Genomic DNA, 21,394 nt, shown 5'->3' with positions numbered 1-21,394 from the left:
ATTTCCACCTCCCAAAACACATAAGATCCCCAGGTCCCAACTGTATTGTGCCTCATTTCTTTGAGCACCCGCACTCCACTCTTGCGTGCATCCTATATCTACCTCTAATATATCCTTCCCCTGCCTCTACTTATTTTAAAGAGTTGGGTTAAGTTCCTTATTGCAGCCTCAGAGACCCTCAGCCCCAGCCTGCACCAGTATCTATCCTTCTAATTGTTGGCAAATGCTTGGACAGTGACATGGCTGAAAGTGCACATGCCATCTCCAGAGAAACAATTTTCAGAGATTAGGGGGTCTACATTTAGAGGGGAAGAAATTCTGTAAAGAAAACAAAAAGGATTCACTCAAATTTCATGACTATTCAGAGCACCATCTCCAGCTGAAACACTGGCTTCCAGTCACAGCACCATCTTTAGGCCTTCCTCAAGTAGAATAGGAGGAAAAGAACTTTTAAAAGAAAACTTTCGTTTGCATATCGAAAAGCCTTAGCCCAGAGATTTTTCCCAAAACAGAAGAGCAGTTTACCCTCAAAGCTGAATTCAAACTGCATCCAGAAGCTTTTAGATTGGCAAGTTTTTTTAGCTTAGAGGAAAAAAAGGTGAGGTTGAACTCCAGGGTACAGTCACCTAGTTTTATTAAAAGATGAGTAACACCTTTTCCAAGGTGTCAAAACAATGCTTCAAAATGCAAGAAGAATTCTAAAATAGCAAAATCTTTCTCAGAGATTTTAAAGTCATTTTTTGCAGAACTCTGGGCATGGTACTTGGGGAAATGGATGTCCATGAAAAGGCTGTCTCAGAAGAATAGAGGTGACAAGTAGAAGACAGGGACACTTACGGGGTCTGGAACTAAGGCTAAACAGTTCACAGATGTCACCTTCTAGGTGAGACCTTCTCTGACCATCTTATCAAATGCTTCACCAACCACTCCACCTAAACACACATCCACAGGCAAACTCACATACACAGGAGAAAAAATTCCTTCGTTCCCTACCCTCCTGGATTTTGCAAATTAGACAAATTAACAAGAGAAATGCATATGTATACAAGTTTATTAAGTAACTACACGGGAATATTCCTAGGGAAATGATCTGAAGAGATGGTTAAGTTCATGCATGAGGCCTTAGGTTCAATTCTCAAGACCACAAAAAAAAAAAAAAAGAAAGATGGTTATGGTCATGCATTTCTATACTAAATTCAGTGAAGAGCAGAAAGTTGTAGGAAAATATTATATGATAGAAGGGTATGACTAGCTAAGGGTAGTTAAAGAAGGAAAACTAAGCAAGCACTGTTGTCCAGATTCCTATCAGTGTTTGTGTATCTTCAGTGATAAGGACTTTTCATTCCTCCAAATATAAGGAGGGCACCTGTCCCAGGAGAGTCTACTGCCAGCGTCAGGGAAGTCAGGAGGTCAGAGTCCTTCCTGCACCTGTTTCTCAGATTCCTGCAGCTTAGGGTATTCTCTATGTCAAGGCGGCATATTCTGGGGGTAGCATGTTCTTAACCCTGTCACTGATTTTCATCCCTTGTGGGGTTTTTCTCCATTACACACAGTACTATTAGATTTTACATATTTATCTCATTTTTGGTTTTGCTGAGACCTCAACAGAATGTGAGCTACACGGGAACAGAGAAGTTTATCAATTTTATTCATTGTTTGTATCATCAGGGCCCTGTGTGGTTCCCAGTAACATGAGATGCAATAAATATTCATTGGATGGGTGGATGGCAAATCCTAAAGCTTTAAAAAGCAAAATGTCAGATTCTAAATAAATTGACTGTGCTAACAACACATTTTTTAGCAAGTAGAAATACAATTCTTGCCCATTTTAAAGTCTTTCAAATATTTCCTTATATTATATAACATATACTGGCAGCAAAGCATTTCAAACTAAAACAGTCTAATGCGTATCAATCTCTTCCAGGCTAGTGACTAAGATCTCAAAGGTAAAAACTGGGCCTAAGGCCTTGGTCACACAGTGCCCCATAAGCTCTAAGTCCTTAATAGGAAGTTAACAAATAAATGAAGCAAAAAAGGATATTTCCCCCACCACCAGGGATCATTTTCCTAGCAAAATATCTGCTTCAGCTTCTTGAGAATAAAATACTCTTTCAATGTAAATCATTACTTGCTGGAATTTTAAGTTCTTTCAATACAGAGGAAATCCCGTGTAAAGGGATATTTACTCTTTCTAGGGAATGTATATTTTTGGTCAAGTGACCTATATTTTTATAACTGCAAATACATATAGAGAGAGATAGATATAATATATATATATATATGCATGCTTTAAACTCTTCTGATAAAAGTGAGCACTTTGACAGATCTATGTTATGCTGATACCTTCCCTCGTGACTCTGTATTTTAATCATCTTATTGGAGAAATTGAGATATGCAAATGACCACAAATTGTTGTCTAAAAAATTTTTTTCATAATATACTTTCTTCAGAACACCGCTTCCAAATCCACCTCACAAAAGGCAGCAAAACTGCCAGACCCTAAACTGCCAATTGAATAAAGATGGTTAAAACAAATCTTTAAGATGTAAAATCATAAATTATCTATTGGCTAAGGAAAGATATATAGAACAATGGAAGAGAATTCATGTTTCAGAAATATACTTTGACATATATGGTCAATTGATTTCAGCAAGGCTGCCAGGATAATACAATGGGAAAAGAACAGTGTTTTCAAGAAATAACATTGGTACTACCTGATAGCCATAAGCAAAAATAAAGCTGTAGTCTCACCTTACAACATACACAAAATTTAACTCACAAATCATATATTTGATACAGGATTAACATCTAAAACAAATTTGTCTTAGATACTTTTCTCATTGCTGAGACAAAATACCCAACACCCACAAGTTAAGAGAGAAAGGTTTATTTAAGCTCACAGTTTGTAGAGGTTTCAGTCCATAATTGGCTGGCTGTAAGGCAGGGTGGTATGGCAGAGGGGCATCGCAGAGGAGAAACAGTTCATGGTGGGCAGAAGGCAGCAAAGCAACAAGGGAGGATCACAGCTCTTTCCATCCATTACATTTTATCCATGCTTCTTAGGGCAGGTAGCGCTCACACCCTTAATCCTAGTGCCCTTGATTCTACAATTGCACCATGAATCAATCCCAGCATCATACACTGTAGATCCAGCCACCTCTGAAGAAGCCCCATCTATGACTGCATGAGGCTTTGGGGGGACATCTAGACACAGCCACAACAATAGTTGCATAAGGAATGACCCAAAACTTGTATAAACAACTCGATGGCAAGAAGACAACCTGATGAAAAAAGGGCAAAGAACCTGAATAGTCATTTCTCAAGAAAATACATACAAATGGCCAATAGATAAAGGAAAATATGCTCAATAACACTAATAGGAAAATGCAAATTAAAACCACAATGAGATATCACCTTATAGCTATTAGAATGCCTATGATAAAAAAGAGAAAAATAACAAGCTCTGGCAAGGATGTGTAGAAAAGAGAACACTCACACACTTTGGGGGACATGCAAATAGTACAGCTGCTATGGAAAACAGCATAGAAGTACTTCAAGAAATTGAAGGTGGAGCTTCCGTACCATCCAGCAATCCTACTACTGGGTACACATCCAAAGGAAATGAAATCAGTATGTCAAAGAGAATCTGCACTTTGGTGTTTATTCAAGCATTCATAATAGCCAAGATTTAGTCTAAGTGTTCATCTACACATGAACAGATAAAGAAATATGAATATATATATATATATATATATCAGAATACTTTTCATTCTTAAAAAAATGAAAGAAATACTGTAATTTACAACAATATGAATGGATCTGGAGAACATTATGGTATGTGAAATAAGCCAGGCATGGAAAGACTAACACTACATGATCTTACTTACATGTGGAGCCTAAAATATTGAACTCAGAGTAGCAAAAAGTACAATGTGGCTGCCACAGGCTAGGGACATAAGTGATACATCAGAAGATGTTGAAAGGATGCAGAATTTTAGTTAAACAGGAGAAATAAATTCAAGAGACCTATTGTACAACATAGTGGCTATAGTTAATAACAATACATGCATACTTGAAAATTGCTGAGAATGGATTTTAAGTGTTCTTACCCCCCACATACATACACTATATATTTATATAACATATGTGTATATATACATATGTGTGTATGTGTGAATATGTACAAGTAAATGTAGATTAGTTGGATATGCCTGTTCCATAATGTATACATATTTCAAAACATCATGGTGTAGACCATAAATATAATTCTTATTTCTCAATTTAAAAGTCTATCAGCAATACAGCAAAATAACAATATCAACAACAAATCTTAATAGTAGTAAATTGTAATGGTTTTGCAAAAGAAAAAAACCTGACAATGGATCAAAAATATAAATGTAAAACTACAACAATAAAACTCTGAGAAGGAACCATACCAGTAAATGTGACTTGTCTTAGGTAATGGCTTTTTGGATATGTAACCAAAAGTTAACCACAAAATATGAATGTAATCAAAAGTGAGATCTTTGAGGTAACCCACTTTCCAGTCCCCCTCCTGTCTCTCTTAGGCAGAAGCTTTCTTTCTCTCAATAAATTTTTCCTACTCTTAAGCTCCATTGATCCTAGAATTCATTCTTTTTTTTATTCCAAAATTGAATTTATTTTGTTAGTGTTAAAAATAACAGTATCACCAAAAGATAAATACCATAATTTAGAGTATTCACAATTTAGTGTATTACCAAGACACAAGAACCATAAAAAACGACATCCAAAATTTTGATAATAGCAGCTGCCAGATGTTTAATAGATTTCTTCAGTTACAACAATCAGTACAGCGAAAAGATTTGGCTTCTGACATATTACACAGGTAGTTCTGTAAGTGTTTCGAACGCCTTGCTTCTAGTCGTAGCTGACTAGCTCTCTCTTCAACAGCCTGTTGCTCTGCTATTTTCTCTATTCGTTTCCTTCTTACCCATTGTTTAAAAGCCTTTTCCCAGGCTTCTGTTCCTTTGAGGAAGAATAAGCATTTCTCCTGCTTTCTTAGTTCTTCTGACTTTCTTTCATCTGCTCCTCAGGCTTTTTCTTAAGCCATAATTGAAAAGCTTCTTGCAGATCTCTGTCTTCTTGTCTGCTGCTCATGTCCTCAGTTTGCTTAGCTCGCTGGATTCTCCACATTTCTAGAAGCTTCTCTCTCTTTTTTTTTTTGCAACCATGCTTTGAAGACCATGTCGTTCTCTTTTTTCTTTTGTTTCTCTTCTTCTATTTTCCATTGTTCTTCTTCTCTCTTAAGCTTTTCTCTCTTCTTTTCTAGCTGTTTCTGGAGTTCTTTCTGTTGAAGGGAAAGAGTATGTTGAGGTCACTGGAGATATACTGGAAGACTGTGTCTGATGATGACCTTTCCCAGTGCCTTTATTTCGATCTGAGGTGGCAGCAGAGCGTGGATGAGTCTTGGGGTTGGGTGGTGGCTGAGGGACATAAGCCAGTGGCTCTCCTGTTGATGACTGAGTAATCTGAATCTTTGCTGTGTGCTCTTCTTTCTTGACACCATTGATAGATGAGTTGGGAGATCTGAGTAACAATTGTTGGGGTTCATTTTCGGTACTATTAGCATTACTGAGGGGGGCAAAAACCCCTGGCTTTCAATATCTTGTAAATTCAGAAGTTCAAACTTTCCATCTTTCTTTACCAGTATCTTCATATCCTTGTTTCCTTCAAAGCTTCCTTCAGTTAAGTGACAGAAGTACATTTTCTTGCCCTAACTCATTGGAAATATATAACTGTGATAGTTTTCCAGACACATTATTTTCATTTTCAAAATAAGTTTGTAAGCATCACTGTCTTCCAGTGGAGGAACTTCCACATCAACTAATTTGTCCTTGAACTTAAGTTTTCGTTCTCTTTTTATCATCCACGGGTTCTTGGGTCTGTAGAAGCTTGTTAGCTTGTATAATTTTCTCCTTCCTCATCCTCTTCCTCCTCCAGTTCTTTCCGACTTTCTAGTTTGGATTCCTGAAAGGAGTTTACACTATCTGAATCTGATATGTGATCCAAAGACTGAATACTTGGGACAGAAATAAAGTCATTTCTTCTTGGTGAAACCTCATCCTTCAAAGATTTATTGAGATCAGAAAGCTGTTTGGTGTGTTCCATTTCTGTTTCATTTTCTTTTAATTCCTGATTAATATTCTCTTCCTTCTCATAAGCCATCTCTATTATGCTGGCATCAATTTCTTTTTTATTAATTAACCACTCGAGGTCCTTTTCAAAGTTGTCTTCGTATTCTCCACTTTCTCTTGAATCAGTATCCTTATTTTCATTCATTTTCAGTTTGTTAAAGAATAATTTCTTTGCCTAGCTGCAAGGCAGGCTAAATCACTTTGGCTATAGGCCTGCCAACCTGTGTGAGATGCAATGGCTGGGGTCACAGAGATGGCTGGGGGAGCTCTTCTCCCTTGACTTTCTAAGCTCTGACCCAGAGGCAAAGGAAACCCCTAGAATTCATTCTTTTAGAGAACATGAATTCACTTTTGGGAGTTATATCTCTTCCCCCTATATCATTTTGGAGGTCTTCCACCAAGATTACTGGTCAGAGGTAAGAGTTTACTTTTGTTCCGTAGGTTCTAACTTTGGTCTTTTTGCTTCATAGATTGTAACTTTTTGTTTCATAGGCTCTGCCTATTTGTTTCATGGATTTTGGTTTCTGTTTCATAAATTCTGGCCTTTGTTTTGGCTTTTGTTTCAAAAGTGTCTTAATTTTAAGTTGTGTGTTTTAAATGTTTGCAAATTTCTTGTTTTTCTTATCCATTGTCTTTTGTTGAGATTACATTTTATTCTTTTGGGTTTTTTTTGGCATCGGGGATTGAACTTGGGTCCTTGCGCTTGCACAGCAGGCAGCGAAACCACTGAGCTAAATCTCCGGCCCTACATTTTATTCTTGTTTTGCATGTGTTGCATTTGGACTTAGTTGCTTAAAAATGTTGTAAAATGGGTCTTTTATGAAATGGTCTCAGATAAAGACAGTTCAGGCTTTTATCTGTCCCTTATAGAATGCCAAACAGTGGTTACTCTGCCAGCTAGTAATTGCCTTTAGGCCAGCTGCCACTCTCAAAGCAGAGGACAGGTTTCTCCAGTTGCCCTCTGGTGAATCCCCACTCCCACTGACACCAATGGCGGGTGGAATGTTGACCAGATAGGCAATTGGGTTCCTTTCAAAGAAAGATCTCTGATTTCATAGAACTAGCAGAAACTGAGGTGACAACTGAGGGGTCATGGCCAGGGCTACCCTCTGGCAGATACCCAAAGGTCCCTCAGAAGAAACTAGGTCCTGACAGCCCATTGCATAATCAGCAGAAAATCTCCACATCTTGTCCCTTTCTGGACTTCTCAGTGCGGTGAAAGGGGAAGTCTGTCAGTGATCACCAGATATCCTCTGTCTCAGAGTGATCTGAAACTATGCCATCAGAGCCCTTTCTTAAGCCTCCATTAAGAGTTGAGCTACAGGTTTGGACTGCTTTCTATACTACTAGTAAGACCTCTAGACAAATGTACAAAACAAATCTTTGATAGAGTAAAAATATCTGAACCTTTTCTCCCATCTAGGCAAGGTCTTCGTCATTTATGTGTGTAGGGGAGAAAAATGCCTTTTCTGATAGCTATGGACTTTGGAACATTGACTGTGGACTTATAAAATGCTGTATGATAATTTTTTGGGATGTTTAACCAGTTTGAGCTCTATCTGGGCTTCTTCTCTCTGCTAGTAAGTTTAAAACTCCACTTAAACTTTTCTCCAACTTGTTGGGAGTTCATTTGAAAATCCGTGGTAGTCAGAACACTCCTCCTTCCAGAAAGTCAGACTAAGGCAACTCACATCAACTGTTTTGTCTTACACTAGGGAGAATAGCAATCAGTAACTTGCATTGGTGTTTTTACTCATTGACTAGAATATGGGACTATCTTAGCCAGCCTTTCTCTTCATTCATGCATCCATAGGAAGTCCATATGAGTGCTTTTACTATGTAGATTGTGGCTGCTAGGAGGACCTAAGAGTTTCAAATTCTTAGTGAATTTTAAATGGACCTTAAAGGAGTAGCCTTGTATTGCTGCTAATAAAAGCTACCTAAGTGACAGGACAGACAACCGAAATTTCTCAGAACTTTCTCTGCCTTAGGGCCTAGGGCAGAATCTCTGACTTATCATCTCTGGAGATGATCTCTTTTGCAGGAAAAGTGCCCTAATTTGACTGTTGACTTATTTTCCTCTCTCTCTTTCAAGGAACTAGATAGCAGTGGTTTAAATCTCTTGGTTTGCTAGCAATACTTCCTTCTCTAAACATGATTGTTATGGCTGAAGTCTATTGTAACTTTCACTTTGAGAACCTACTGGAGTAAGGATATGAGTTACCTGAGGAAGATAAGATCATGCGCTGGTAAAGGGTAGATAGTCCAGTCCAGTTTTATTTTCTGGTTCTCTCTCCAGAGGTAGCTACCTACCCTGGAGTGGTATAAACCTTGGGGGATGTCCTAGGAGGCACAGGAATCAAGCAGAGACTTATGGGATGCCATATTTGTTTCTCTTGTTTCAGATTAGGAGCTCCATATCTGAACCTCTTACTCCTTTGGAATATATTAAGGAGCAATTTAGTATTTCTCTACACCCTTGCCTGGTGTGCCTACCTCCTAAAGCCAAGTACACAGAGGAAAGTACTATGATACCATGTCACAATTAGAATTATACTGTAAAAGAGAAAAAATGGTCAAAATCATCTTATGTTGAGATTTTCTTTAAGTAATTCTTGCTTGTGTTCAAATGTAAATGTGGGCCATAGAAAAATAAGAGGCACCTCAGCCTTAAGACATTCAGCACCTCTAAGTCTGAGGCTACTCCTCCCCCTAACCACCAGGTGCTTAGGGTGGAGTTTCTAGGCCAGCCTTGATTAATCTCTGAGGCTATATTCATCCTTAGCTAAATTGTTCAGGTCCCTCAAAGACAACAACCCTTGCAGGAAGTAAATGGCAAATACGGAACTACATGTGTTCATGAGTCTTTTTCTCTCAGTGATCTAAGACAGATCAAATGAGACCTAAGAAAGTTTTCAGATGATCTTGATATGTACATTGAGGTCTTTAGAGGATTTACCCAGACCTATGGACTAGATTAAGAAGATGTAATGTTGCTCTTAAATCAAACATTGATTTCTAATGAGAGACAATTAGTATTTCAAGCTGCTACTATATAGAGAGACATATTATCTTAATTTTGAAAGCTCAAAAGACAGGCAGCCAGGGGAACAACTGGTTCCTACTGGAACACAAGCAGTTCCTATACAAGGCCCCCTCTGGCCTGCCAATCAGATAGGAGATTAAATAGAAGACATTTTCAGGCATGTATTCTTGAAGGTCTAAGAAATATGAGAACTAAGCCCTTCAGTTAATTTAAATTGTCAACTGTTTATCAGGAAAAAAGATGAGGACATCCCTAGATCCTGATTTGATAAAAGAAAATATTATAGTTTTTCCCAAGTGACAGTCTTGCAGTATGTAGATAGTATAGTGTTATGTGGCCCCTCAGCTTTCTAGCCAAGACACCTGTGCTCTGCTAAATTTTCTAACAGACAGGATAACAATGTTTCTAGATCTAAGGCACAGCTTTGCAGTCTTGAGGTAAAATATTTAGGCCTTATGATATCTTAGGGAACCCAAAGACTGGGAGAAGAAAGAATTAAACCAATTCTTTCCTTTCTACAGCCCAAGACTCTAAAACAGCTAAGGAAATTCCTGGAAATTACAGGCTTTTGTGGCCTTCAGATAGCAGGATATAGTGAGATTGTGTGACCCCTCTATTAGCTTATAGAAAAGCACAAGAGACAGACACCTGGGAACCTCATTCCCAGACCGCACTCTAGAAGTTTAAACAAGCACTTCTAAGTGCCTAACTATAGGACACTGTTTCGGTTTGTATGTTAATAAAAGGTGGGACATGGCTTTGGGAGTGTTTCTCCAACATCAGGGAGCTGCTCAACAGCCTATAGGGTATTTCAATCATAAATTAGATATTATAGATTCAGAGTAATTCATTAAAAGGGTAAGACCTAAACAATATAGTTAGAACACTTTCATTCTCTTTCAAGTGGAAAAAAGCAACCATTGGGTTCTTTGCTTATTGGTTTGATTTTTCTGCTTGGCAATGCAGTGGGGAGTCAATCATAGCTTTTGTCTCTGGAGACATGTTTTGGTAAGGATTGCAGATCCACTCTAGAAAAGCTCCTGATCTTAATTGTCCTTCTACACCTGAGATGGTGAAGATTTAGTTCTTGTCCCATACTTAAAGGCACTCTTCTGTCCCTTCTCCACTGCCCTGCACCTGAGAAATAACACAGTTTGATTTAAGGTACTTCTCTCTTCTGTGGCTGCTGGATTTCAAGACAAGCCTTCCAGAATTGTAAGTTTCCCCTCCCTGGAATCCTTCCAGAGTAAAGCTGACCTTCATTTATTCTGGGCCATATAGAAAACTAGTCTAGGTTTAATCCTGAAACTCTCAAAAAATAAAGGTAAAAGTTTTAGTTCAGATTTATCTGTCTTTCAGCCCTCAAGCAAAATTAGAGAATGGTAAGAACTGCGCAAGTGCAAGGACCTGAGTTCAATCCCCGGTACCAAAAAAAAAAAAAAGAGAGAATGGTAAGAACAACTAACCTGGCTCTGGCCACTTCCTTGCACCTCTATCTCCCATTGGCACTGGACAAGATAAAGTCTAAGGGATACCTTAGATTGGGCACAGAACAAGAGGGATAGATGGGGATCCCTTCTTTTCCTTTGTTTTTTTTCAAAATAAAAAAAACTGTCATAAGTAGACATCTGCACCAACCACAACAGGTTGGAGCCTTGACAGGCCTTCTTCCCTCACTGTTTGGAAGTCATACTTAGCTCCAAAGACTGTTATCTCATTTCTTGTACATGCAAACCTGGCCTGAGTGGACCCCCACTGAAGAATTATAAGTTATTATGATTCAATTTGGCCAAATACATCTGAGTGCACTCTGGTTTACACACAAGTTGCCTTATGTGTGTGTCTGTCTGTCTGTTCAATTTGTTACAACATGTACAGCTGTTATGTTTGAGCTTTTTTCTTTTGGCATTTTGGATTTTTTAAGATGTTTGCCTATAACTCAAGTTGACTTATTGATAAATGTAATTAAAGACATGGTTCCCCCAGGTTGCCAGATGATCCAAATAATGTCAACTGGTTTTAGAAATACAGTACATATTATTGTCTATGTATAACTTGGGAATCTTTCATTGGTCAAAATAATGTGTTAATTGTTATGATCTGGCTCTCATAGGTCATCTAAAAATTTGTTAAGATAATTAAAGACTCTTGGGCTTAGGAAAACTACATGACAGGACTCCCCTTGGTAAATAAAGGAGCGGCTGCCTGAAAAAAAATTTATTCCAGCCTTTGTTCACAAAGGGGACCCCAATAATTTCCATAGCCTTGTGGGAAATACATTGCTAAACATATTGTGATATGTATACATTGGTCATGGTCTAAGTTTTCTGTGAGAAAACAAGGTTCTATTTAAAATGCTCTTGGTACAAAACAAAATTAAGGGATGAAGGGTTTCATGTAACTGATAGTCATTGTTATTTCATGGTATATATTTTTGTGCACTCTGGGTGTACAAGTCTTCTAGGATATTGTTTATGGTAATGATCTTTTTTGACTCAGGTATCTGCTTTTCTATTGCACTCCAGCTACTTGTGATAAGAGGTACAGGTCAACCCAGCGTGAGATAGCCAGTCAAGTAGTAGTTTTCTTTTTTATTTTTTGGTACCAGGGATCAAACTCAGGTCCTTGCGCTTGCACAGCAGGTGGTGAAACCACTGAGCTAAATCCCCAGCCCCAATTTTCTTAAAAACTTATATGATGTATGTTTTATGTGTCACCACACTTAGGGATGTTCAGTTGCCAAACAGTTAAACAATGTCACACACTAAAATTAGAGGCTAAACATTATGAACTCGTAAGGTACATTTATAGGCCAATATGTATGTTCTCTTTAGATGGCATCCTACTAAAGGATAACAAATAGGAGTTTTATTTATGTCATTTAAAGTCTTATGATCAGATGGAGGTGTTTGACTGAAAGACTTTTCCGTACTAAGATGGACACGTAAGTGTTACAAAGAAAGTGTCAACATGACTGTCATGCTATAATACTGGGTGTAGCTCTTAATCTTAAGTTTCTCTATAATATATAACTGTTGTCTGTTAACATTCTACAGGGTTTCAACTACTAAAACAACCATGGTTGATAATAAATAACAGCCCTCTAACTGTGCTTTATACTTCAACAGTGCTTGATGTTTTACCTATTATAATAGTTAAGCTCACTGATCCTACTGAAATACTTATGTCACTGATCTTCTCTTCCGGGTGTTCAACAACTAAAGTTTGGAGACTAAAACTAGAAAAGTAACTGGGCTATGAGGACGGCCAATATTTTGGCCCTGGCCCCTCAAGGTCAACAAAGAATCCAGGACATGAGAGAACCTTTTCTACAGGATCCTACATCTTTGGTAAGTCACTCGACCTCCTGACCAGGGAGATTGCTGGGCACCAGAGGACAAATGTACTGTGTGCCAAAAGAGGGTCACAAAGAGAAAAATATCTCCCATGCTTTCACTGAAAGCAACATGGTCAAGCAAGGCTGTGACCCATCCTAATGCCTGACACTGACAGGGGAGCTGAGAGGCTCTATACATGGTTCCAAAGTAATGCCTGAGGAGACTTAACTGACCCTGATAGACAGCAAGAGGTTCATACTGATTGACACGGGTCTCACTTTAACTTGGTCTTAAACACCCAGCAAAAAAGAATAACCAAAAGAGGTATAAAATAATGCCATAGTAATAAAGCTAGATTAAAAAGGGGCTTCAGTCACTGACCCCTTCTGGCAGTTTCTAGCTACACTAGTAGCTGATCACAGTTATGGATCATGTGGAAAAAAAACTATGGTAAAGTCTATAAGAGCTCAGCTAGAATTTTATATTTCTTAGTGAAATTTGTTCTTCAAATTGTCTCTTATCTCCTTACAGCTAAAACTAGAGAGACTTATGACAAAGCATCAGACTTATAGATAAACTCTATCAATGAAAGAATCTAAGAGCCAGCAGGTTACAATCACTATTTCAATTTCTAAGTGTGACTCTCCCTCTAGCGTGCTTATGCTTAGATTAAGCATGTTCTAATTTCTTAAAAGTTTTGTTTATTCTTGCCTAGAGGCTGCCAAACTCCAAGCAGTTGTACAAATGGAACCAATGACAAATGTGCTAGACTTCTTTTACTGGGATTCAGAAGATCGACCTTGTAAACAGCTCATAACTGCTAAACTATACAATACGACTCCTATGTTGGATTCTGAAGTCCCCTGGACCTTCTCCTTATCCTCTTTGTGGGAGGCTACCACTAGTTTCTCCTGGTGGAAACCATTGTTGGCTATATTCATAGCAATCCTGCTGACCTTATAATTTGGCCCATGTATTAACTGTTTCTTTGGCTTTGTCTCCTCCAGACTCAAAGCTATATGGCTACCAAGATGACAATGCCTGGCACCTACTGAAGGCCTTTAGATAGACCCTCTGTAGAGTAATTCTGACTGCTGATCACAACTACGACCCTCTTCAGGCAGAGGTAGCCACATTGGTCTTTGTCCTTTGCCCCCTCACAGCAGTTAGGGGTACTTCTTCAGAGGGAAGAATAATGCAGATAGGTAAGTTAATTAGATATCTTGTAGGCAGGTAGACAGGGCCTCCCTTAAGGCACCAGCCCTCCAGGAGCCAACACAGCAAGGAGCCAACATGGAGAGCAATTGAGACACATTCACTGGTTAGCATTATAAAAAGGAAAAAAAGTACTACTTCCCCCAGAGATAGATAGCAGTGATTGATATTCTAAATGGAAAATTCCTTATATGTGATTTGTGTTCCCATTTAATCCCCATTTAATCAATATTACCTGGGTGACTGTACTTCTAATATTATTGGTTGGTCGTGGTTTTGTCCCACCTCATGCCCACTTTGTAAATTTCCATTGGGTCTTATAGTTTTCTCCCACTTTGTACCCACCTCACCACATGGCTTTGCTGTATAAAACATCTTTGAACCATGGGGTGGGTGGGCAGCCCACCTTCCGGTCCCCCTTCTGACTCTCTTATGCAGAAGCTTTCTTTCTCTCAATAAATTTTTCCTACTCTTAAAAAAAATAAGTGAGATCTTTTGTGCTTCAAATGGTACCATCAAGGAAGCTAAAAAGATAAATCATAATGAGAGAAAATATTTGTAAATCATATAACTGATAAAAGATATCTTAGTCCATCCCTGGTACTATAACAAAATACCTCAAACTGGTACTGTGTAAGGAATAGAAATTTATTTCTCACAGTTCTGGAGTCTAGAAAGTCCAAGGTCAAGGTGTCTGCAGATTTTGCGTCTGGTGAAGTTTCATGTGCTGGTTCTAAAATGGTATCTAGTTACTGTCCTCACATGATGGAAAGCAGAATGGCAAAAATGAACTATGTCTCTCCCTTGTGCACTTGTATAAGGGCACTAATCCTATGCATGAGAGTGGAGCTTAAGCTTAATTAAGTTTAGGCTTAATTGTCTTCCAAGGGCCCTATGCCTTAATATTCTCACTGAAATTCCAGCACACAAACGATAATGAGAGACTGATAACCAAAGTAAATGAAGAACACTTACAACTCAGTAATAAAAAGACAGGGCCAGGAATTTAGCTCAGTGGCACCACACCTGCCTGGCAAGCACAAGGTCCTGGGTTCGATCCCCAGTACAAAAATAAATAATAATAATAATAATAATAATAATAATAATAATAAGACAACCCAATTTTAAAAGTAGTCAAAGGGTCTGAAAAAAATTTCTCCAAAGAAGATATACCAACAGACAGAAATATATGAGATGTTCAAAATTATTTCTTATTAAGTGAACACAAATTAAATTCACAGTGAGATACCATTTAGTGCACACTAAGATGAATAAAATCAGGATAGACAATAGCAATTGTTGGTGAAGATATGGAGAAATTGGAATCCTCATACACTGCTGGTAGGAATACAAAATAGCGTAGCACCTTTGGAAAAGTGTTCCTTAAAAGGTTGAAATAGAGCTACCACATGAGTCAGTAATTCTACTCTGAAGTTATATCAAGAGAGGTTAAAATATGTGCCAAAAAAATAGGATATAAGGTACATGAATATTCACAGCAGCATTATTTATTAAGTCCAAAAAGTAGGAGAAAAAAACACCACAAATGTCCATTAACCAATGAATGGACTCATACAGTGGAATATCAACCAGCCACAACAAGGAAGGAAATAGTAGGACATGCAATAACATGGATAAACCTTGAAAACACACTTCATGAAAAATGTCTGACACAAAAGGCCATGAATTACATGATTCTATTTATATGAAATCTCTTGAATAGTCAATTTTTTTTATGGTACCAGGAATTGAACTCAGGGCCTCATGGTTGCCAGGCAGCCACTGTACCATGGAGCTACATCCCAACCCCTTGAATAGTCAAATTTAGAGAGAGAGAAAGTACATTAGTGACTGCCAGAGGCCAGGAAAAATGGAGGCTGTGGAGTGATCGATAACAGTGTTTCTTTTTGAGGTGTGATGAATATGTTCTAACTTCAGACAGTAGTGGCAGTTATACAATTCTGTGAATATACTAAAAACCACTGAATTGTATAGTTTAAAAGAGTGAATCATGTGGTACACATATGAAACAGTTACCGTGTTTACCTGAAAATAATCACTGTTCTCTTGCTCAGTGGCTCCTCTGCAAGGCAGGTAAGGCAAAGATAGGCTGACTGGGGCTGGGACTTTTGATCTCTAGTTTTCTCTTTTTTTTTTTTCTCTCAGTACCTGGGATGAAACTCAGGACCTTACACTTGCAAGGCAGGTGCAGTGCCACTGAGCTAAATCCCCGGCTGATCTGTAGTTTTCAAGACTGATTATTTTCTGACTAGGTCTTATTTTTTCAGGGAAAGGAGTATTAAAAAAATAAAAATTGTTTTGGGGACAACTCAAAATGAGCTACTTCTCAAACTTATTTTTGTAGATTTATGCATCTTTGAACTAGAAAGAACTTTAGCAATCTTGTTTTTATTTCTGTTTGAGAAAAAACAACCAGTGAACTGTCTCACTTTGACTAATGAAACATATCATATAAATTCTCCTAACCTTCCTATAAAGATCAGAGGAAGCAATATGAGACAATGTGCTTTGGAAACAGCTAGCCCTGTAAATATATTGTATTATAGTGTTGTCATATTTTACAATGTTACAGGCCATAAAAAAGTAGAAGTATGTGCCTTTGAATTTTGGCTCCCTCCACTAGCTCTCCATGCAGCTTTAAAAGAATTTCATGTCATCTCTTCTCCATACTTTAAAAGGGATTAGAATATTATATGAGAAGATTTAAAAGCATTTGGAAAAAGCCCTGCTTCCTGAAAGTCTTCACTGATTGAACTTGCTTCGAAAGGCCATTTGTTCCCTCTTTTCTTTCATCCTCCAGCTGCCTCTCAAAAACAGGAGGGGAAGGAATCGATGTTTTCTATTTTAGTGCTGTCAAAGGCTATAGCCAAACAGCTAAAAGCAGATGACAGTGATATGGAGATATTTGCTTCTTGAGCTATTGAATGAATATTAAAGGAATGATCAAGATATCTTTTCCTACATGAGCTTTTAATGTTGAAACAAAAATAGTGTAAGTGACACATTTGCAAAGAATTCTACAACACTGGAAAAATAATTGAACATTAAAATTGAGAAGAACAGCTATGGAAATAGGTGTATGTGTTCCAAATGGAATAGAAGGGGAAAAATGAGATCACAAGTTAAATACTCAATTATTAGGGGGAAAAAACCATAACTTTGCAGTTCTTTATCATTCTAGGCAATTTTTCTGGCAAGATTACCAAAGTAAAATGCTAGATAAACCAGTTTCCAACATTTCAGTCTAAAAGAAACTTCAAGATGTCAGTGAATTTGCCTTAAGCTGCTCAAAATCTTCTTCAGGCTACAGATCTAACAACAGTTGTTCAGAGGTGTTTATTTTCCCTTATTTTTAGTTCTTAATCCATTTCTGCTACTATAACAAAATACCCTAGACTGGGTGATTTATAAAGAAAGAAATTTATTTCTTACAGGTTTAGAAGCTGGAAAGTCCAAAGTCACAAGTTTGGTGTCTGGTGAAGCCTCCCTCTCTGCCTGTAAGATGGTGCCTTGTCCTCTAGGGGCAGGTGAACACTGAGACCCCACATTAGGGAAGGCATGGAAGAGCAAAGGGCTAGTTCCCTCCACTCCCTTTATAAGGGCATTAATCCAATCCAAGGGCAGAGCCCTCCTGGCCTAATTGTGTCCTACAGGCCTACATCTTAATATTGTCATACTAGGAATTGCTTCAGTTTGAACTATAGAGAGGACCCAAACATTCAAACAATAGCACAGTTTTTCTGTTTTTACACTGAGAATAAAATATCCAGAAACTGAACTCTCTAGCTGCACCTGGTGGAAGGATTAATCAAACATTTTATGTCACCAGTATAATGTAGCTATCATTTATAAAATGCAGCCATCAACATAATGGCTGGTTGGATGCTGGAATGATTGTTTGCAAAAAGATAGGGAACGTTTCCCAGAGGAGTGGATAGTTTAAACCCATAATAGGGTAAGTATAGGATCTAGCTAGATGAAGAAACAGGTTTTAGGGAAGCCCCCTGGGAAGAGGAGTCCAGAACTACCAGAAAGAACCAAATCATGCAGAGCCTTTTGACTCTACAAAGCAATTTGGACTTTATTCTGTGGGGTAGGGTTTGCAGGACCATTGAAGAGTTTACCACTAGGTTAGACAATGTGCTAATTCCATAGCATCACCTCTTCTGAAATACCTATCATTTCAGCCAGACTTTATGAGCTATTTCAAAGTGAGATATTTCTCACTAGAAACTTTAAAAATGTAACTATCAGACAATTATGCTGTAATCCATTTCTCTGTAGCTTATTACCCTCAGACCTGCTTGCTGTCTGTGTTATAGATGCTTATTTGTTTTGTCTTTGTGTCTGTGTGTGTATGTATGTGTGTGCCTGTTTCTGTTTATAAAGTTACTCTATTGCTACATTTATAAAAATCATTTTAGAAGCTAATAATCAGACTCCAATTAGTTGGTGACATAATAGATTATTCATTAAGTATACCCACCATTTTTCATCCAAGTAAATTCTAGCCAGATCCATACTATGGCTTTAAAAATTAGTCTTTTAGAAAAAGGAAACAGGTGATTTAGGTAAACCAAAACATCAAAGCTTCTTCCTTAATACAAGGAAGAGGAAATTGGTTACAATATGACAATATGTTGGGAATCCTACCAATCTTAGTTCCCAGATCAAGTGACAATATTTGCACACTATTTATTTAGAAGAAGAGTAAATAATCACCCACACCTGGCCTATCCCCTGGGCTACATTCTAAGATAGTTTTGGTGACACTGAGCCTATAGAGGACAGGGCTGAGCTGTAGGTTATGGGTTTCTGATTATATGGAAGTCTTGCTAATAGGATTACTCCACAACAAACATTTTCACCACGTAAATCCTCCTTTGTCATGACAGTGTTTTGTTCTAAACTTCCAGGCACTTATTGAAAGCTACGAGAAGGGAGCCAGAGGCCCACCCAGATTCCTTCAGTAAGAGCGAGCAGATCCCTGTGAGAAGCCTACATGGACCAGAGCTGCACTGGTGTGCACAGGTCCCAGCCAGGGCCCCACCCAGACCCCAGTAGCTTGAGCCCATAGGCTCCAACTAAAGACCTGCTTTGAAAAGAGCTATGCAGGCAAGGAAGCAACAGCCAGAGGCCCACCCAGATAATACTGCTAAGTGTGTACAGACCCCAGCTAGAAGCCCACTCAGACCAGCGACTTGGGTACATGATTCCCAGCCAAAGGCCCTCCTGGACAACAGCTACGCAGGGAGGCAGGCCCCAGCCAGAGGCAGGCCCAGATACCATCCCAAGTGTGCACAGGCCCCAGCCAGAACCCTGCCCAGACAACAGGGCACCCTAGGGATCCAGAAGGCCACCATTATGAACCCAGGAATTGCCACAGTGGTAAACAGCAGAAAAAAGGCCTTTCAGTGGCTTGCTGAGAAATGAAAACCACTAGACAAGCAAAAAGTCACCTCATCAAAGGTGTAACAGGCTGTATCTGTGAAATAAGAAGACACCTAAACAAGTCTCAAAACCAGACTTCCAGATCACCTAAGGCAACCTCAAAGGGCAACGACATGGAACAATCTGATACTCAACCACTTGGAGTCCCTGAACTGCCAACAAAAGAGAATTCAGAAAAAATGAAATCAGAAATAATTTCTCAGATAACATCAAAGATTGTGTCCATAGTGCAAGAAATGATTAATAACTTTAGAGCAGACACAGATAAAAAAAATAGAGGACCTGAGAAATAAGCTGGAATCCCAGCATAGGAAATAAATGGAATCCATAAAACAAATGCAAACAGATTTCCAGGAGATTAAAAACATTGATAATTTATGCAGCAGAATGAGCCAATGTGAGGACAGAATATCAGATATAGAAGACAGGATTAAAATTAGTGACCAGGAAAAAAAAAATTTCTTAAAAATAGTAAGGGACCATGAGAAATCAATCCAGCAGCTGCTAGATATGCAAAGAAGTCAATGAAGAAACAGAAGAGAGTACAAATGACTTAAAAAAAACTGTTCACAGAAGTGATGGCAGAAAACTTCCCAAGCAGGACAAAAGAACTTGACATACAGATAAGTGAGGCATATAGGACTCCAACTAGCCAGGATCAAAAAAACCTACACCTAGACATATAATAGTTCAGATTCCAGAAACCCAACAGAAGAATAAAATTCTACAAGCAGTTAGAGAAACAAATCACATACAAAGGAAAGCCCAACAGAATCACAGCAGACTTCTCAACACAAGCCCTCAAGGCAAGAAGACCCTGGAGTAAAGTATTTCAAGCCCTAAAAGAAAACAACCTCCAACCCAGATTGATGTAACCTCCAAAACTATCTTTCAAAATCAATGTATAAATAAGATACTTTCATGACAAAGAGCACCTGAGGAACTTCATGAATACCAAACCAGCACTCGAAAAAATTTTAGAAAATATCCTAGGAAAAGACACCGAGAATCACAACCCCAGGAAGCCCAGTAGAATGAATCCATCAGGCACGACAAAAAATTAAATGCAAAGCGTGAGAATCCAACAAAAAGAAAAAGTCATGACAAGGATAAGTCAATACATATCAGTTATAACCATCAGTGTTAATGGTCTCAATTCACCAATCAAAAGCTAACAGAAGGAAAAGAGAAACTACTCAAAACCTACTCTCATTTATCAGAAAGAACAAAATCTCACTACATACTAGACTGCACCTGCATATTATAGCTTTATTTTGATTTTATAATAACATACTTGTCACTACTTGAAAACACCTCCAAGACCAATAAACAGTAAAGTCACAGGAACAATCTACTCCTGACACTGTTTTAAACAACTTTGATTGGGCAATAAACTCAGTCATTTGTACTTGTTATCCACAGAACTATTGTTTTCATTTTTGTCTTGCTCTTCTGACACTCAGCTATAACACCTCACTGAAAATACGGGTATATTAGCAGCTGTCCACTGCAATTTGGAAGGGAGTTCTAAGGAAACTAAACACAAAGGCCTTCCTTTTTTCAGTGAAAAATATTGTTTGGGTAAAGCCTTTGAATCTCAACTTCTTTATGACTGGAAATCAGTTTAGTCTCAATTAACTCATAATTAGATTAAATGACAGAGAAAAAACTTCAAAACAAAATATCCATCAGTTCTAAAAGTACAGCATTTTAAAAGCCCTCAACCTGACCCCTAGTCCTACTATTTATAGTTTAATGAAAATAAATTGTTTTCAGCATATCCAATTACTATGTAGGTTATTTGTTTGTAGATGTGTTCGTTAAATCACAGGATTCTTTTGGAAAGAAAATGTTTTGCCCCTTTACAGTATGTATTTAGTCCACAGGTAGATTTAAAAGTAGAACTGGTCCATCAAATATCACAGCTCAAAAGAAAAGCACACTTTTTGTCGTTGTAGAACTTCAGGACCACTGTGAAAGCCATGATTGCTTGGTTCCTTTGAAAGAGAATGCTCAAGTGTCACAAAGTGGATGACTCCACAGTGTCTTAATGGGATGCTGCTGTGAACGTAGAGTTCTGTTTGCCTTCTGCATGGAAGGAAGAGTTATAGCAGTTGAAAAAGAAAAAGTTCTTGTCAGGATTGCAT

General features: G+C 38.2%; 1 protein-coding gene, 1 long non-coding RNA gene and 1 pseudogene across 9 annotated transcripts in view; 1 reads left to right on the top strand and 2 right to left on the bottom strand.

The window, feature by feature from the left end:
* The window catches only part of Plcz1 (phospholipase C zeta 1), a 560,968-nt gene that overhangs the window by 363,855 nt on the left and 175,719 nt on the right, over positions 1-21,394 (bottom strand). The gene's annotated exons all lie outside the window — the stretch shown is intronic.
* Positions 4,814-6,542, bottom strand: LOC101700753 (coiled-coil domain-containing protein 181 pseudogene; annotated as a pseudogene).
* LOC110349309 (uncharacterized) lies at positions 12,354-20,754 on the top strand. The gene is made up of 3 exons (XR_015452328.1): positions 12,354-12,572; positions 13,276-13,765; positions 18,713-20,754. It is a non-coding gene; the product is annotated as an uncharacterized LOC110349309 (long non-coding RNA).

This window comes from Heterocephalus glaber, unplaced genomic scaffold (assembly GCF_053883595.1).
Source record: "Heterocephalus glaber isolate CG9 unplaced genomic scaffold, H.glaber_assembly_v1.0 deba00001444, whole genome shotgun sequence".
In the NCBI taxonomy this organism is placed as follows: Eukaryota; Metazoa; Chordata; class Mammalia; order Rodentia; family Bathyergidae; genus Heterocephalus; species Heterocephalus glaber.
Note: the sequence above shows the minus strand (reverse complement) of the source record. Positions and strands in the feature narration are given on the sequence as shown.